Here is a 19,329-nt window from a genome sequence, read left to right as displayed (position 1 = left end):
TGTATATAATTATATATGTACAGCCGGTATAACCCGGGCATCTCCTGTATATAATTATATATGTACAGCCGGTATAACCTGGGCATCTCCTGTATATAATTATATATGTACAGCCGGTATAACCTGGGCATCTCCTGTATATAATTATATATGTACAGCCGGTATAACCCGGGCATCTCCTGTATATAATTATATATGTACAGCCGGTATAACCCGGGCATCTCCTGTATATAATTATATATGTACAGCTGGTATAACCCGGGCATCTCCTGTATATAATTATATATGTACAGCCGGTATAACCCGGGCATCTTCTGTATATAATTATATATGTACAGCCGGTATAACCTGGGCATCTCCTGTATATAATTATATATGTACAGCCGGTATAACCTGGGCATCTCCTGTATATAATTATATATGTACAGCCGGTATAACCTGGGCATCTCCTGTATATAATTATATATGTACAGCCGGTATAACCTGGGCATCTCCTGTATATAATTATATATGTACAGCTGGTATAACCCAGGCATCTCCTGTATATAATTATACATGTACAGCCGGTATAACCTGGACATCTCCTGTATATAATTATATATGTACAGCTGGTATAACCTGGGCATCTCCTGTATATAATTATATATGTACAGCCGGTATAACCTGGGCATCTCCTGTATATAATTATATATGTACAGCCGGTATAACCTGGGCATCTCCTGTATATAATTATATATGTACAGCCGGTATAACCTGGGCATCTCCTGTATATAATTATATATGTACAGCCGGTATAACCTGGGCATCTCCTGTATATAATTATATATGTACAGCCGGTATAACCTGGACATCTCCTGTATATAATTATATATGTACAGCTGGTATAACCCAGGCATCTCCTGTATATAATTATACATGTACAGCCGGTATAACCTGGGCATCTCCTGTATATAATTATATATGTACAGCCGGTATAACCCGGGCATCTCCTGTATATAATTATATATGTACAGCCGGTATAACCTGGGCATCTCCTATATATAATTATATATGTACAGCCGGTATAACCTGGCATCTCCTGTATATAATTATATATGTACAGCCGGTATAACCCGGGCATCTCCTGTATATAATTATATATGTACAGCCGGTATAACCTGGGCATCTCCTGTATATAATTATATATGTACAGCCGGTATAACCCGGGCATCTTCTGTATATAATTATATATGTACAGCCGGTATAACCTGGGCATCTCCTGTATATAATTATATATGTACAGCCGGTATAACCTGGGCATCTCCTGTATATAATTATATATGTACAGCCGGTATAACCTGGGCATCTCCTGTATATAATTATATATGTACAGCCGGTATAACCTGGGCATCTCCTGTATATAATTATATATGTACAGCTGGTATAACCCAGGCATCTCCTGTATATAATTATACATGTACAGCCGGTATAACCTGGACATCTCCTGTATATAATTATATATGTACAGCTGGTATAACCTGGGCATCTCCTGTATATAATTATATATGTACAGCCGGTATAACCTGGGCATCTCCTGTATATAATTATATATGTACAGCCGGTATAACCTGGACATCTCCTGTATATAATTACCGTATATATGTACAGCCAGTATAACCCGGGCATCTCCTGTATATAATTATATATGTACAGCCGGTATAACCTGGACATCTCCTGTATATAATTATATATGTACAGCCGGTATAACCCGGGCATCTCCTGTATATAATTATATATGTACAGCCGGTATAACCTGGGCATCTCCTGTATATAATTATATATGTACAGCCGGTATAACCTGGGCATCTCCTGTATATAATTATATATGTACAGCCGGTATAACCTGGGCATCTCCTGTATATAATTATATATGTACAGCCGGTATAACCTGGACATCTCCTGTATATAATTATATATGTACAGCTGGTATAACCCGGGCATCTTCTGTATATAATTATATATGTACAGCCGGTATAACCTGGACATCTCCTGTATATAATTATATATGTACAGCCGGTATAACCCCGGCATCTCCTGTATATAATTATATATGTACAGCCGGTATAACCCAGGCATCTCCTGTATATAATTATACATGTACAGCCGGTATAACCTGGGCATCTCCTGTATATAATTATATATGTACAGCCGGTATAACCCGGGCATCTCCTGTATATAATTATATATGTACAGCCGGTATAACCTGGGCATCTCCTATATATAATTATATATGTACAGCCGGTATAACCCAGGCATCTCCTGTATATAATTATACATGTACAGCCGGTATAACCTGGGCATCTCCTGTATATAATTATATATGTACAGCCGGTATAACAGATCACTGTGTGTTTCCAGGACACGCGGTGTATTTGGTGCACACATATGTATTTGCAGTGCGGTATAACATGGGCTTTGTATGTGCTGCCCCTGGTTGTGGCGGTCGGGCCTCACATCACATTATTTCTTCTCCCCGGAGGCCGCGGCTCTCGTCTTTGTCGCTGACTGATTTCTTGGCTACTGGAAAGTGACTTTTATAGACTCCGGTGGTCATTGTGCAAGTCAGCAGCTTCATGGCGGAGGTCACAGTCGCTGCAGCGGAGACAAGGACGCCTCCGGGACCGCGCCGAGGCACTCCGGGCCTTTCTGCTATTTCTGCATTTATCAGTCAATCAAATTATTTGTTATACTCATTAGTCACCACAGCAGCACAGAGTGTTTCAGGAGAGGATTTATTCCATCAGAACCCACAGACCGGGAAGTATATAGTGAAAGGAGAAGCGTCCACAGCAGCACAGAGTATTTACGGATACAGGAGCACTCAACTGATTGACATTTATTTAGTGAAAGTAGCAGTCAACAGCAGCACAGAGTATTTTAGAAAAGGATTGAGCTGATTTTGTTGGAGTCCACAGACAGAATGTTTCTCACTGTAGCACAGAGGATTTCAGGAGACGAGCATGCAATACTTGTAAGATAGTTATAGCTCAAAAGCTGCAACAAGGAAAGACCACGACCACAGCAGCACAGAGGATTTCAGGTATTGAAAGTACCAGGCTTGTTGGAGGATATACAGTGGGTATGGAAAGTATTCACACCCCTTTACATTTCCCCCTCTTTGTTTCATTACACTCATTCCGTATTTTTTTCTCATTAATGTACACTCTGACCCCATCCCCCCATCTTCCCATCCCCCATCTTCCCATCCCCCCATCACCCATTTTCCCATCCCCACATCCCCCCCATCTTCCCATCCCTTATCTTCCCATCCCTTATCTTCCCATCCCCCATTTTCCCATCCCCCATCTTCCCATCCCCCATCTTTCTATCCCCCATCTTTCTATCCCCCATCTTTCTATCCCCCATCTTTCTATCCCCCATCTTCTTATCCTTCCCATCCCCTCATCTTCCCATCCCCCCATCCCCCCATCTTCCCATCCCCCCATCTTCCCATCCCCCATCTTCCCATCCCCCATCTTCCCATCCCTCATCTTCCCATCCCCCATCTTCCCATCGCCCCATCTTCCCATCCCCCCATCTTCCCATCCCCCCATCTTCCCATCCATCCATCCCCCATCTTTTTCTATCCCCCATCTTCCCATCCCCCCCATCTTCCCATCCCTCCCATCTTCCCATCCCCCCATCTTCCCATCCCCCGTCTTCCCATCCCCCGTCTTCCCATCCCCCGTCTTCCCATCCCCCCATCTTCCCATCCCCCCATCTTCCCATCCATCCATCCCCCATCTTCCCATCCCCCCCGTCTTCCCATCCCCCCCGTCTTCCCATCCCCCCCGTCTTCCCATCCCCCCCGTCTTCCCATCAAAAAAAATAGAAATGTAGACATTTTTGCAAATTTATTAAACAAGAAAACCTGAAATCTCCCATGGTGATAAGTATTCAGACCCTTTGCTCAGTATAACACAGGATGATAAGTATTCAGCCCCTTTGCTCAGTATAACACAGGATGATAAGTATTCAGCCCCTTTGCTCAGTATAACACAGGATGATAAGTATTCAGCCCCTTTGCTCGGTATAACACATGGTCATAAGTATTTAGCCCCTTTGCTCAGTATATCCCATGATCATAAGTATTCAGCCCCTTTGCTCAGTATATCACATGGTGATAAGTATTCAGTCCCTTTGCTCAGTATATCACATGGTGATAAGTATTCAGCCCCTTTGCTCAGTATTGAGTAGAGGCACCCTCCCTTTTGAGCTGGTGCAGCCATGAGTCTTCTTGGGATCCTGGATTTGGGGATCCTCGGCCATTCTCCCTTGCAGATCCTCTTCAGTTCCGTCAGGTTGGATGGTGAACGTTGGTGGACGCCGTTTTCAGGTCTCTCCAGAGATGCTCAGTTGGGTTTAGGTCAGGGCTCTGGCTGGGCCGGTCAGGAATGGTCACAGAGTTGTTCTGAAGCCGCTCCTTTGTTATTTTATCTGTGTGCTTAGGGTCATTGTCTTGTTGGAAGGTGAAGCTTCGGCCAAGTCTGAGGTCCAGAGCATCTGGAGGAGGTTTTCTTCCAGGATATCTCTGTACGTGGCCGCATTCATCTTTCCTTCAATTGCAGCCAGTCGTCCTGTCCCTGCCCCATAGCATGATGCTGCCTCCACCATGTCTCACTGTGGGGATGGTATTGGGCAGGTGATGAGCAGTGCCTGGTTTTCTCCACACATACCGCTTACAATTATCACCAGAAAGTTCTATCTTTGTCTCATCAGAGCAGAGAATCTTACTTCTCATAGTCTGGGATCCTTCATGTGTTTTTTGCAAACTCTATGCGGCTTTCATGTCTCTTGCACTGAGGAGAGGCTTCCGTCGGCCACTCTGCTATAAAGGCCGGACTGGTGGAGGCTGCAGTAACTGGCCGCTCTGCCATAAAGGCCGGACTGGTGGAGGCTGCAGTAACGGGCCACTCTGCCATAAAGGCCGGACTGGTGGAGGCTGCAGTAACTGGCCGCTCTGCCATAAAGACCCGACTGGTGGAGGCTGCAGTAACGGGCCACTCTGCCATAAAGACCCGACTGGTGGAGGCTGCAGTAACGGGCCACTCTGCCATAAAGGCCGAACTGGTGGAGGCTGCAGTAACGGGCCACTCTGCCATAAAGACCCGACTGGTGGAGGCTGCAGTATCGGGCCACTCTGCCATAAAGGCCGGACTGGTGGAGGCTGCAGTAACGGGCCACTCTGCCATAAAGGCCAGACTGGTGGAGGCTGCAGTAACGGGCCACTCTGCCATAAAGGCCGGACTGGTGGAGGCTGCAGTAACGGGCCACTCTGCCATAAAGGCCGGACTGGTGGAGGCTGCAGTAACGGGCCACTCTGCCATAAAGGCCTGACTGGTGGAGGCTGCAGTAACGGGCCACTCTGCCATAAAGGCCGGACTGGTGGAGGCTGCAGTAACTGGCCGCTCTGCCATAAAGGCCGGACTGGTGGAGGCTGCAGTAACGGGCCACTCTGCCATAAAGGCCGGACTGGTGGAGGCTGCAGTAACGGGCCACTCTGCCATAAAGGCCTGACTGGTGGAGGCTGCAGTAACGGGCCACTCTGCCATAAAGGCCCGACTGGTGGAGGCTGCAGTAACGGGCCACTCTGCCATAAAGGCCCGACTGGTGGAGGCTGCAGTAACGGGCCACTCTGCCATAAAGGCCGGACTGGTGGAGGCTGCAGTAACGGGCCACTCTGCCATAAAGGCCGGACTGGTGGAGGCTGCAGTAACGGGCCACTCTGCCATAAAGGATGGACTGGTGGAGGCTGCAGTAACGGGCCACTCTGCCATAAAGGCCTGACTGGTGGAGGCTGCAGTAACGGGCCACTCTGCCATAAAGGCCGGACTGGTGGAGGCTGCAGTGATAGGTGACTTTGTGGACCTTTCTCCCATCCCCCTACTGAATCTCCAGAGCTCAGCCGCAGTGATCTTGGGGCTCTTCTTTACCTCTCACCAAGGCTCTTCTGCCACGATTGCTCAGTTTGGATGGACGGCCGGGTCTAGGAAGAGTTCTGCTGGTCCCAAACTTCTTCCATGCAAGTGTGACGCCCTGGACTAGCCAGGTAGTCACAAACACAACATCACACACCCCCCCCTCCCCTGGTTAGGCAACAACAGTCAAACAAAACCCTTGTTGCCTCCTCCAGAGTCTGATGTCCACACCAGGTGGGGCGGAGCCAGGTGGTTGGCCCCACCCACCGAGGAGTTCACAGTCCTAGAGGCAGAAAAAAGCAGTTCAGTTAGTTGATTTTGGAGTTCAAGTGCAGTGGAGTGGAGATGTCAAGGAGAGAAACTGTTGGTGTCTGGGTTGGAGCCCAGGCACTGTCAGCAAGGTCGGCAGACGGTGGTGGCCGTCTGCAGGAGGTGGTGCAAGTCAGCGGAACCGTAGGACCGGGGACAGGCGGAGGCCCACCGGTACCGAGCCGGGGAGCAGATCTGAACCAAGCACAAAGGCAGGGCCATCAGACCCCGACCAGGCTTGGAGCCGCCGACAACGGTCAAATCCGATAGTGACTGGGACCTCAGGGGTTCCCTCACACCCAAGACCCGACAGAAGACAACAGTCCACACAGTGAGGATAAAAAGCCACCGCCACAGGCTAGAGATCCAAGGGCCAGAGCCTGCGGGCAAAACGGGCTCCTTCGGTACATACACGCCGGGGAGCGGACTACCAGTGGGAAACCATCGGAGTCAATGCATTCTACAATGGTGCAGGGAAAGACAGCCGACATCAACCTGTCTGGGGAGAGCAAAGACACTGCAGCCGGCTGCGGGACCCGTCCATCCGGCCGTTTGGTTTACCAGAGACTCTGTGAATCTGTGCCTGAGTGAGTACAACAGTGCCATCCGGCACCGCACTGCTCTGCCTCCGCAACCCTGCCCCCCAACTACCCTGCCTCCCCGTATCACCAACGGGCCCCGGGATCACCAACCCCTACCCACGGAGGGGACAACATCCTAGCTGCACCCTACCATCTCTCCCGGGATCACCGTCACCAGCAGCGGTGGTGCCCCTTATCACCACATCCCGTGGGTGGCGTCACGAACTATCTCCCAAAACAAACCACCCCCTTTTCACTCACGGGCGAGGAGCGCTGCTCGAGTCCCCGGGTCCGGCCCACCGCTCGAGCCACCGAGCAGCATCAGCCCTGGACCTGAGCGTAGCGAGCGCAGCCCCTCTGCCCGCGACAACTTGGCGTCACGAACAGGATAGAACCAATCTACCTACCGGTAGAAGTGCGCCTTGCCGTCCCCGCCAGCGGCGTCCGGCCGAAAAATTTGAAGTTCCGCCATCTTGGGCGCGAAGATTTCCCGCTCGACCGTCTTCCCCGAGCAGGGAAGGCGCGAAAGTGAGGCCCCGCCCCCAGGAGAAGGAAGTGCTGGAAAGAACCAAGGTGGGGCGGGTGAAGGTGTGCCTGATGTAACCGAAGGCATAAAGAGCAGGGACGCCAAGACTCTGCTACACATCCAGTTCCTGGAAGCAAAAGCGCCAGTATGTCTACCCCATCTGAAAGCCCCGAGTCCCCGGAGCCTGCGCCCGGGACAGTGGCGTGGCTGAATGCCCAAGTGATGTTGCTGTGCTGTCGCAACCGGGCCCAGGTGCGTGATCTGCTGGATCGCTGAAGTGGAGGAGCTGGCTGCGGTTGTGCGGGCGCATGAAAAAAAGGCCATGCTGGAGGAGCTGGTGAGTGACCCACGCCCTTATGTCCCCGAGGGACCGGCTGTGACGGGGTGTACAGCAGAGCAAGGAGGGACAACAGGCCGAGGATGATCCACCAGGTTTACTAACAGGAATACAGGAACAGCACACCACAAGTCCAAATAAAACAGATTCGGGGGCACCTCCCGATAATCCAAAGTGCCAGATCACGATGTAATAGTCCTTTTCAGAGTCCCAGAAATCCCACACAATCCACTGGACGGCGAGATCTGTCCGCAGAATCAGATCTCGCTCCCTTCCTCTTCAAAACTCAGCTCCCAACTGCATTTAGAAACAGGAGTGTATTGTCTGAGCTCGTGGGCCTGCCCCTCAAGGGTAGGGGTCTATGCAATGGTTGGGCCCACTAGAAGATTCTAGAAGGCTGGCTCCGAGATGTCTACAGGTTTGTGTAGTTGGCGTTATCCCCTGCTTACGAAGCAATGGGAAGTTCCCCTGGCTGTGTGGACAAGAGATGGGCATTATGGGCCCAGAGACACAGGAGATGGGGGGAAGGTATGGTTACTTACATCCCAAGACATTTCAAAGTGTTCAGTAAGTACAACCAAAGGAAAGTGACATCACATCCTGACATAGTATTACAGCAAATACAGTGAGAAGGTAAAATACATCACATGGCATCTTATACAAAAATATGGGAAGGAGAAAAGCACATACATCATGACACCGGCCACTGCGGCTAAAGGACCCGGTCTAACCCTGGCCCCTGCAGGGCCCGCTCCATCGCCCGTGCTGGCCGTCCTGACTGCCCCGCTCAGCCCACTGCCCCCGATGGGGACAGCGGAGTCCGCGCTGATGCCCCGCCAGGGCCCGGAGGTCCGAGAGGACGCCGACCAACCAAATACCGGAGCGGTTAACTCAGGAAAACCGATGGCAGTCCTCCATGCACCGACTGACGATGAACCGCCTGTCACTGAGGAGCCACAGGTCTGGGCTCAACTGGAAACCGTACCTGTCCTACCGGACCCCGCCATCAGCCCCCTGGAGTGAGATGACAGTGTCGCGGGCGGAGGGGACGCGCTCGCCATGCTCGGGTCCAGGGCTTCTGCTGCTGCTGCTCGGTGGCTCGAGCGGTGGACCTGACCTGGGGACTCGAGCAGCGCTCCTCACCCGTGAGTGAAAAGGGATGGTTTGTTTGGGGAGATTGTTCGTGACGCCACCCACGGGTCGTAGAGATAATGGCACCACCGCTGCTGGTAACGGGGATTACGGGAGAGATGGTGGGGTGCAGCTAGGATGTTGTCCCCTCCGTGGGTAGGGGGTTGGTGATCCCGGGGCCCGATGGTGTAACGGGGAGGCTGGATGGCTGGGGTGCAGAGACTGCGCGGCGCGGTACCGGACGGCACTGGTGTACTCAGACAATCACTGACAGAGTCGTAGATAAACCAAAACGGCCAGATGGACGGGTCCCGCAGCCGGCTGCAGTGTTGTTGTTGTGCTCTCCCCGGACGGCTGATGGTGGCTGTCTTTCCCTGCACCTTTGAGAATGTTCTTGACTCCTGTGGTTGCCCACCGGTAGTCCACTCCCCGGCGTATAGGTGCCGTAGGAGCCCGTTTTGCCCGCAGGCGCTGGCCCTTGGATCTCTAGCCTGTGGCGGTGGCTGTCTATCCTCTCTGGGTGGACGGTTGCCTTCAATCGGGACTTAGTAGTTGGGAAACCCTTGGGGTTCCTGTCACATTCAGATTTGACTATTGACGGCGGCTCCAAGCCTGGTCGGGGTCCGATGGCCCTGCCTGTGTGCTTAGCTTCACTCCATTCCCCGGTCCGGTACCGGCGGGCCGACACCCGACCCCGGTCCTTACGGCTCTACGGAGTTCCACCAACTCCTGCAGACGGCCTCCACCGTCTGCCAACCTTGCTGTCAGTGTCTGGGCTCCAACCCAGACACCTCAAGTGTTCACTCCTCTCACTTTCACCTCCAAGACTAAACTGACACTTTTCCCGCCTCCAGGCCTGTAAACTCCTCGGTGGGTGGGGCCAACTGCCTGGCTCCGCCCCACCTGCTGTGAACATCAGACTCTGGAGGGAGGCAACAAGGGTTTTTGAGTGACTGTTGTAATTGCCTAGAGTGGGTGTGTGTGTTGGTATGTATGTGACTACCTGGCTAGTCCAGGGCGTCACACTCCCCCTTGGTAAAATGCAGACCGTCCGCGGGCTGCCCGTCCATCACCGGTTTTATTTTTCAAACTGTAAAAAGATAAATAACATATTCAAACTTCAACATACGCATATTTTCAAGTCTTCCCTTACGGGAGGTTCATTACTTTTAACGTTTCAAACATTTTTATTAAACGGACCGGTTCACGGTCATCCGCTCTCCCACCCAAATAACCTGATCCTTGATGCTGCCCCTAAGAAACGGGCAGCACCTGTGGAGACACGGGGCTCAGTGGGCGCTCTCGTCCACTAAAACCCGCTGCCTTTAGAAAGACAGCGTGGCTCAGGGCTCATCCCAACTGAACGCCGGCCTCCTTAACCGTGGGCGTAACACTACTCAGACAACACAGGGTTAGGGAACCACAATAATTAGACTTTATTGGATCCCCAAACAATTAACAGCACATAACGCATAACCAGCAAAACACAGAAATGTAACCGGCAACAGAGTCTCACCCTTCCGCTGCTCACCAGGGATTTAGAATGTCCATGCCTCACAGGTTCCAAGCTGTCTGAGGTCTGCAAAGTCTGCAACAGGTGACTGAACTGTCCCAACCTGCGTGTCCTCCTTAGGTAGTCCTGGTTTGATGTTAAAATCCTGGCAGCCGGAGTCGAAATCCCTAAGCTGTGGATATGGTCTCCAACCGGAACCGGAGTCCCTAGATTGAAGCCATAAGATATCCTGATCCTCCAGTCAGCTCCAAAGAGCTTAGACTGAATCCATCAACCATCAACAACCACTGGTGGCTTAAAGAAGTCCTTTTTATAGACACAACCTTCCCCTTGGATACACTGCGTCCTCATCGATTGGTTGGACAAGATTGTGTGGCACCCCAGGGTTGCCACAGTAACAACACAAAGGGTTAACTCCCCACACACAACACCAAGACCTCCTGGCCAGAAGGGGGAGACCAAGCTGCTTCCCTGTACATTCTGGTGGGGGGGGAGGAAATGGTCAGAAGTAGTTTCAGTTTGGAAGTTCAGTGCAGAGCACTGAGGAGACAGGATCTCTGCAGGTTGGAGCTGGCTTGAGCTCACCTCAGGATCCACTGACCAATTCCAGGCCTAGCTGAGGGTCTGAGGAAAGGAGAAAGCGTACACAGAGGAACATTCCTGGGAGGCAGAGCATTGCAGAGCTCATCCCCAGTGGAGCACACAGAACGGATGCTGGATCCGAGACTGCAAGTTACATACTGCACAGTTACCACCAGAGAAGTGAAGATTCCAGATCTTTCACCTGTACCACAGACACAAGCAACAAGCGCAGAGTTCAGGAACATACTAGGAAGGACTCGAGTTGCCTGTCAGGTCGGTACCGAGGAGCAGAGCAGAACAGAGCCAGCTGCATAGTTCACAGCAGCAGGGCCACAGACACACAGTGCAGGCAAGGAAGCCAAAACGGCCCGGCTGGGCGGGAGAAACCCTGAACCCCTCACAGACTCCGTGGACAGTACTCTGCTGAATACCATCATCAGTAAAGGACAAAGAAACTGCAAAACCGTGAGTCTGCCTGTTTATTGTGCTCGTGTCCTGCACTCCCCCCATAGACTAACACACTGCCCCGGGGAAAAGGCTCTACCCGTGGGGAGCCGTCCCATCTCAAGCTGCCTTCCATCACCCCGGAGGTTCTGCAGCAGCGGTGGTCATCTCTGATCACATTCCACGGGTGGCGTCACGAACATAACCCCCCTTTTTATTGTGTAACCAGGGAGCACAGACTGGGTCACGACACCGTGATCCCCTTTCCAGAAGCGACCCCTTGGCCCGGTTCTGGGTATCCCCTTAACCCCTGGCGACACAATTTTGGCGTCACGAACAGGATGCGGACTGGACCCGGCTGCAACCCGGGTGACGTGCGCCTGTAAAGACTTATTGCATAGCATAAAAGACTTGCACTGTGAATTGTTGCAACAAAGAACGGACTTTAAACTTTGCAAAGATACCTGGAAAAATCCAAAAACATCATTGGTAAAATTTTCCAGGCGCCATCTTTAATCACGCCATTAGCTGCTACGCGCGGGAAAACATCGCGCCAAAACTAAGACTCCGCCTACCGCTTGCAGAGGAGGTGCGCTCGGTGCTGCGACCCGAACAAAAACGCAGAAAAGTGTCCCAGGCTTGCTGTCAAGAAGACTGGTGAAATTAACTAAGGGGGCGCAAAGATGTCGCAGCAGGGAGACGCTGTTGTGCCCGGCGGTGCAGCGGCACCTATCATGCCGTTCCTGATGCCGTACACCCCGGGTGCAGTGTGGCTGCCGCAGTACTCAGGTGAGCCCAACACACTTAATGACTTTATCGGAAAGCTAAAAATCTACTTCAGCATGTACCCCCTGACAGAAGCTCAGCGTGTTGGTATGCTTATGGGACAGTTAACTGGCAATGCCCAGCGGGAGGCTACATCCTGGCCGGACGATGCAAAGGACACTGTAGAGCACATAATAGCTGGACTAAAAGCAGCTTTTGAATCCACTGCTGGCAGCCGGGCTAAAATGAGGTTCTTTGGATGCAAGCAAAAACCTAGAGAGAGCGCAAGAGACTTTGCCTTAAACTTGCAGGAGGCGCTCAGAGCACTTAAATTAGCAGAACCTGCCTTAGCCCCTGGAGCAGATAAGCTGCTGATAGACCAATTCCTGGATGGACTCTCATCCCCTTCCCACCGGGGACAACTGAGCATGATGGTGATCCAGGATCCAGGACTAACATTTGCCCAGCTAAAGGATAGAGCCATCCGCCTCCAGCAGGTGGAGGAGCCGCAGGATATAGACTCTGTTCAACACCTTACAGTGGCACCCCAGCAGCCAGTAGTGCCAGTGACATCGGCCATGTCAGCCGCTGCTGCTAACCACCTGGAGCCCATCACTAATGAGGCTCTACATCAAAAGCTTGAAGCCCTTACAGACACCGTTGCTTCCATGGCTAGAATCGTCCAGGAGCTGCGTGGATCCAAGTCTGCACCCAAGATTGAGCTGGCGACCAGCAAGGAGGATGTCCCATGGATGAGGCCTAGGAGATACCAAGCGACGAGAGGACGACCCAGCGACCGCTACCAGCCGGATGGACAGCCCATTTGCCGCCGTTGCAATGAGCCAGGTCACTTTGCCCGTGAATGTGCTTTAAATGGGGATCCCCTGGGGAGGCGGGCCGCTCCTCAGGAATGAACTCTCAAGGTCCTTCACCCTGGCACGACAAGTATGTGGGGGGACGTCCAGTCATCCCCATCGTGCTGGATGGCATTCCGCTCAACGCCTTGCTGGACACTGGTTCCCAAATATCATCAATTCCGCATGTCCTTTATAAGAGGTACTGGGCTGATTCAGACGTTAGCAGTGGTCCATCTAATGTTGCATTGAATATATGGGCTAGCAATGGTGAATTAGTACCACAGGTTGGTTTCAGAGAAATGACCATTAAGATTGGGAGAGTAGAATTGCAGAATCAGGGTATTATCATTGTTGATGTTGACCGACGAGAACGTGAACCAACTATGCTGCTAGGAATGAATGTAATTGAAAATTGTTTTGCAGAGGTAATTACTGTCTTGCAGCAGATCGTCGAGACTGCCAAACCTGGGCAACAGAGACTCCTGCAGAAGGAAATTAAAGCCTTGATGCTGAAGCAGCAGGTAGAAATGTCAGGAGGTGAAATTGGCAGTGCAAGGGTAAGTGACCCAATACCTATTGTAATTCCTCCCAAAACAGAAATGCTGGTCTGGTGTAGAGCCGCAATAGGCATCAGAGGGCGAGACTATCAGGCCCTGGTAGAACCCGTGTACTCAGACAGTAGGCCCACTGTACTGACGGCCAGAGGAATAGTTGAGGTACACAGGGGAAGAGTGCCAATACGCCTTCTAAATTGTGGGGAAGATGAGGTCACCCTACCTAAGTATGCTACCATGGCTAAGCTATATACGGTTGATAACAACGCCATCACCACCGTTGAGCCCTTGAAGCCGTCAAATCAGGCGGAGGACAATGGCTCAGAGGGAAAGCTGGAGGATTGGTGCCAAAAGCTACATGTAGGCACCGATTCTACACCCTCCCATCAAAAGCATGGAGTATACAGGGTAGTGAAAGAATATGAACAAATATTCAGCAAACACCCATTAGACTTTGGGCAGATCAAAGGGGTAGAGCACACTATACCCACAGGTCACCATCCACCCATAAAGGAGAGGTATCGACCAGTACCACCGGCTCACTACCAATGCGCCAAAGACATGCTCAAAGAAATGAAAGAAGCAGGGGTAATAAGAGACAGCTGTAGCCCCTGGGCAGCCCCACTAGTGCTAGTTAAGAAAAAAGATGGGACCATGAGGATGTGTGTAGACTACAGACGGATCAACCGCATTACACACAAGGATGCATACCCATTACCTAGGATAGAAGAGTCATTGGCTGCATTAAAATCCGCTACTTACTTTTCCACCCTAGATCTGACTAGTGGGTATTGGCAAGTTCCTGTGGCAGAGGCTGATAAGGAGAAGACAGCATTCACCACACCGATGGGCCTCTGTGAGTTCAATTGTATGCCGTTTGGACTCTGCAACGCACCTGGAACCTTCCAGCGACTGATGGAGTGCTGCCTAGGACATAAGAACTTTGAAACTGTCCTCCTGTACCTGGATGACGTCATAGTCTACTCCAAGACCTATGAACAGCATCTACAAGACCTGGCGGAAGTGTTTGAAGCCTTATCCGGATACGGCATGAAAATCAAGCCATCCAAGTGTCACCTTCTAAAGCCAAGGGTACAGTACCTGGGACATGTCGTGAGCTCAGAAGGGGTAGCACCAGATCCTGAAAAAGTTACCGTGATCAGAGATTGGCCAAGACCCACCAGCGTGAAAGAGGTGAGGCAATTCCTGGGACTGGTGGGCTACTATAGAAGATTTATAAAAGGGTTCACGAAGCTAGCAGCACCCCTACAAGACATCCTGGTAGGACAGTCAAAGAAGTCTGCAGCCCGAAATCCTCCTTTCCAGTGGAGTGATGAGAGAGAAGAGTCCTTTAAGAAGTTGAAGTGGGCACTGACAGGAGAAGAGATCCTGGCATATCCAGATTACCATCAACCCTTCATTTTGTACACGGATGCCAGCAACGTAGGACTGTGAGCAGTATTGTCTCAAAAGCAGGAAGGCAAGGAGAAAGTTATTGCCTTTGCAAGCAGGAAGCTCCGGCCTACAGAAAGAAACCCAGAGAATTACAGCTCCTTCAAGTTAGAACTACTGGCAGTAGTTTGGGCTGTAACAGAGCGTTTCAAACACTACCTGGCAGCTGCAGAATTTACCATCTTTACTGACAACAATCCGTTGACCCACCTGGACTCTGCAAAATTAGGTGCGCTGGAACAGCGATGGATAGCCCGACTGTCAAACTACAACTTTGTCATCAAGTACAGGGCAGGCCACAAGAATGGGAATGCAGATGCCTTATCCCGGATGCCACACTCGGGGAACGTGGAAGAGGAACCGGAGGGACTGGAAGAAATTGAGCTGCCGGCCTTTCACCGTCCTAAGGTGGGACAGTATCAACCGAGTGTCTACCAAAAACAACAGCAGGCAACTCTCAACCCATTAGCACACCACGGATGGGCTGACACACAAGACAGCGATCCAGCTGTGAAGCTAGTGAAAGAACTGCTTACACAACAAGGTGCATACCCTAATCAGAATGCCCCAGCTGAGACACAACATCTCTGGAAAGAGAGAGGTAAATTGTTCCTGTACCAAGGGAAGCTCTGTAGAAGGCACACCAATCCCAAAACACATGAGTTGGTCTGGCAGATCATTGTGCCCAAGAGAGACGTCAAGATGGTTCTGGAAGCTTACCACAACGGTGCTGGTCATTTTGGTTGGAAAAAGTTGGAAGTGCTCTTAAGAGAAAGATTCTACTGGGTTGGCATGAGAAAATCAATTGAAGATTGGTGTAGAAAATGCGGACCATGCAACCTCAGAAGAAAGGATCAACAGAACCAGAGAGCTCCACTCCAGTCCATAGTAACCAAGCAACCACTCGAGCTAGTCGCATTAGACCACGTCAAGTTGTCACCAAGCCGGTCCGGCTATGTCTATGCCTTAACCATCGTGGACCATTACTCACGCTTCTTAGTGGTGGTACCTGTGAAAGACCTTACAGCTAGAACAGCAGCTAAAGCATTCCAGACGTACTTTTGCAGACCCCATGGTTACCCAGAACAAGTCCTTGCAGATCAAGGTCCAGCTTTTGAATCACAGATTTTCCAAGAATTCTGCAACATGTATGGCTGTAAAAAGATCCGCACAACAGCATACCATCCCCAAACAAATGGCTTATGTGAGAAGATGAACCATATTGTGATTGACCTGTTGAAGACCTTACCAGAGTCAGAAAGAAATCAATGGCCAGAGAAGTTGCCAGACCTAGTGGACTTGTACAATCATGTCCCGGTGAGTTCTACAAACTGCACCCCCGCTTACCTTATGCGTGCAAGGCCCGGTAAACTGCCAATTGATCTAGATATGGGAATTCTGAAGCCAGATGCAGAAATTCAAGAATCCAATTGGGATACCCTACGTCAGCAACAGTATCGCCAAGTACAAGAGTGCGTAGAGAAAAGTCTCCAACAAGCTAGGGGAAGACAAGAGAGAAACTTCAACCAGCATGCTCTAGCAACCCCATTGCAACCTGGTGACCAAGTTCTCAAGAGGAAACGACGCACAAACAAATTGGATAATCAGTGGGAAACCACCCCATATACAGTCTTACCATCAAGTATGGATAATCCCAAAGTGTGTCTCATCAGTAAGGATGAAGGAAGGACATCAGCTGTCGTGTCAAGAGATCAACTCAAACCGTGTCCTGAAACCCTGAAGACACCAGAAGTCACCTTACCCATACAGGTACAACCTGTCAAGAAGGAAGAAGATGTGTTCCATACAGTCTTAGGAGATTTCCCAAAAACATGGCCAAATTACTATGGAGCAGTAGTAGTCCCAATGATCGCCTTCCCTCAAGTGGTGGAACCACAATCAGAACCCATTCCACAAGAAGTCTCAAGACAAGAAGAACTGGAAGTCGAAACCGTAGAGGAAGAACAGATTCCTGGTCCCAGTGAGCTTGCCAGTCCTACAGTCAGCCCCCCATCCTCACAAGTACCAGAAACACCAAATAGGTACACTTCCACCCACACCATTATGCTAAGTACACCCAGTACACCAACAGTACGCAGATCACAGCGTAGTACTCAGGGTCAGATACCAGCAAGATATAAAGACTAATGTGGAATTGCATATAAAATGTACATATGTTATAATGTTTATATGAAAAACCGTAACAGTTTAGTGTACAGTAAAGGTGAGAGAAGAGTGGTGTAAGGTGGCAGCACGGAGAGTTACAACTTGATCACATGTTGGTGGCCCGAGGGCCGTGAGGCCTACTGCACTTACGACCAGAGTAGAGATACCTTTAAGAAGTGTTTGGTTATTGAAATAATTTATATAATTGCAACGTTAAGACCAATAAGCCCAGTACCTACAGAGACTATACTGTATGAACACTTACATATTTTTGAACATTTTGGACTCTTTTTGAGCTTTAAGGTTTTTGTATTTTTTCCTTTTGAGACTCTGTATTTATATATACACTTGTTGTTCATAACTTGTTTGTTTCTTTCACAGTCCCGGAGTACTGTTCTTCACTAAGGGGGAATGTGGCACCCCAGGGTTGCCACAGTAACAACACAAAGGGTTAACTCCCCACACACAACACCAAGACCTCCTGGCCAGAAGGGGGAGACCAAGCTGCTTCCCTGTATATTCTGGTGGGGGGGGAGGAAATGGTCAGAAGTAGTTTCAGTTTGGAAGTTCAGTGCAGAGCACTGAGGAGACAGGATCTCTGCAGGTTGGAGCTGGCTTGAGCTCACCTCAGGATCCACTGACCAATTCCAGGCCAAGCTGAGGGTCTGAGGAAAGGAGAAAGCGTACACAGAGGAACATTCCTGGGAGGCAGAGCATTGCTTAGCTCATCCCAGTGGAGCACACAGAACGGATGCTGGATCCGAGACTGCAGGTTACATACTGCACAGTTACCACCAGAGAAGTGAAGATTCCAGATCTTTCACCTGTACCACAGACACAAGCAACATAGGAGAGTTCAGGAACATACTAGGAAGGACTCGAGTTGCCTGTCAGGTCGGTACCGAGGAGCACAGAGCCAGCTGCATAGTTCACGCAGCAGCAGGGCCACAGACACACAGTGCAGGCAAGGAAGCCAAAACGGCCCGGCTGGGTGGGAGAAACCCTGAACCCCTCACAGACTCCGTGGACAGTACTCTGCTGAATACCATCATCAGTAAAGGACAAAGAAACTGCAAAACCGTGAGTCTGCCTGTTTATTGTGCTCGTGTCCTGCACTCCCCCCATAGACTAACACACTGCCCCGGGGAAAAGGCTCTACCCGTGGGGAGCCGTCCCATCTCAAGCTGCCTTCCATCACCCCGGAGGTTCTGCAGCAGCGGTGGTCATCTCTGATCACATTCCACGGGTGGCGTCACGAACATAACCCCCCTTTTTATTGTGGAACCAGGGAGCACGGACCGGGCCACGACACCGTGATCCCCTTTCCAGAAGCAACCCCTTGGCCCGGTTCTGGGTATCCCCTTAACCCCTGGCGACACAATTGCTTCTCCCATTGGAGGAATTTCAAGCTGCATGGACAATGTTCATTTAAATGATGTGCTTAGAAAGGCTGAGGGTGTACATGTAAACTGGGAGCCACTGACTAGACAATGGCTACTAAGGTAATTACATTATCAATACACAACTACAATACAATGGTTACTGGAAATGTCTGGAGAACAATAGTCTAGCTTTCAGTGGCCAACACAATTACATTGAATCAACAAGAGTCTTGTAAAAACAATGAGGGACTTCTCACCCATCTATAGACAATCTATCATGCTGTCTGGCTGGATTTTAAGAAACGTTAACCCATGAGAGTTCATGTCGTCACAGCACCCCTTTACCCCAGTCCTGGTCCAGGTTACCCGAGCGGGAACGGGTACGGTGTCTCGCACCCGGCTGTCACTTCAGGGGACCCCACGTCCAGGGGGACCCCTGACCCTTGGAGGATGGCCACCGGTTCTGGTGGTGACCGGGCCCCAGCCTCCTCTGCTGCGGGCCCTTCCTCCAATCTGCCTCTCCGGAGGCGGCACGGATGGAAACCAGCCCACCAAACTATTTACAAACCCACTAGTTCGTGGGAGGCCTGCAAGTTCTCGGCCATGTTCATGAGCCGTTTCTCATGTGGGTGGTAAACACATAAGGGGGCTTTACACGCTACGATATCGTTAATGTTTTGTCGTCGGGGTCGCGTTGTTAGTGACGCACATCCGGCGTTATTAACGATATCACAGCGTGTGACACTGACCAGTGACCTTAAGCGACCTCAAAA

This window comes from Anomaloglossus baeobatrachus, chromosome 6 (genome assembly GCF_048569485.1).
Source record: "Anomaloglossus baeobatrachus isolate aAnoBae1 chromosome 6, aAnoBae1.hap1, whole genome shotgun sequence".
Classification (NCBI taxonomy): domain Eukaryota; kingdom Metazoa; phylum Chordata; class Amphibia; order Anura; family Aromobatidae; genus Anomaloglossus; species Anomaloglossus baeobatrachus.
This window is presented reverse-complemented; position numbering follows the sequence as displayed.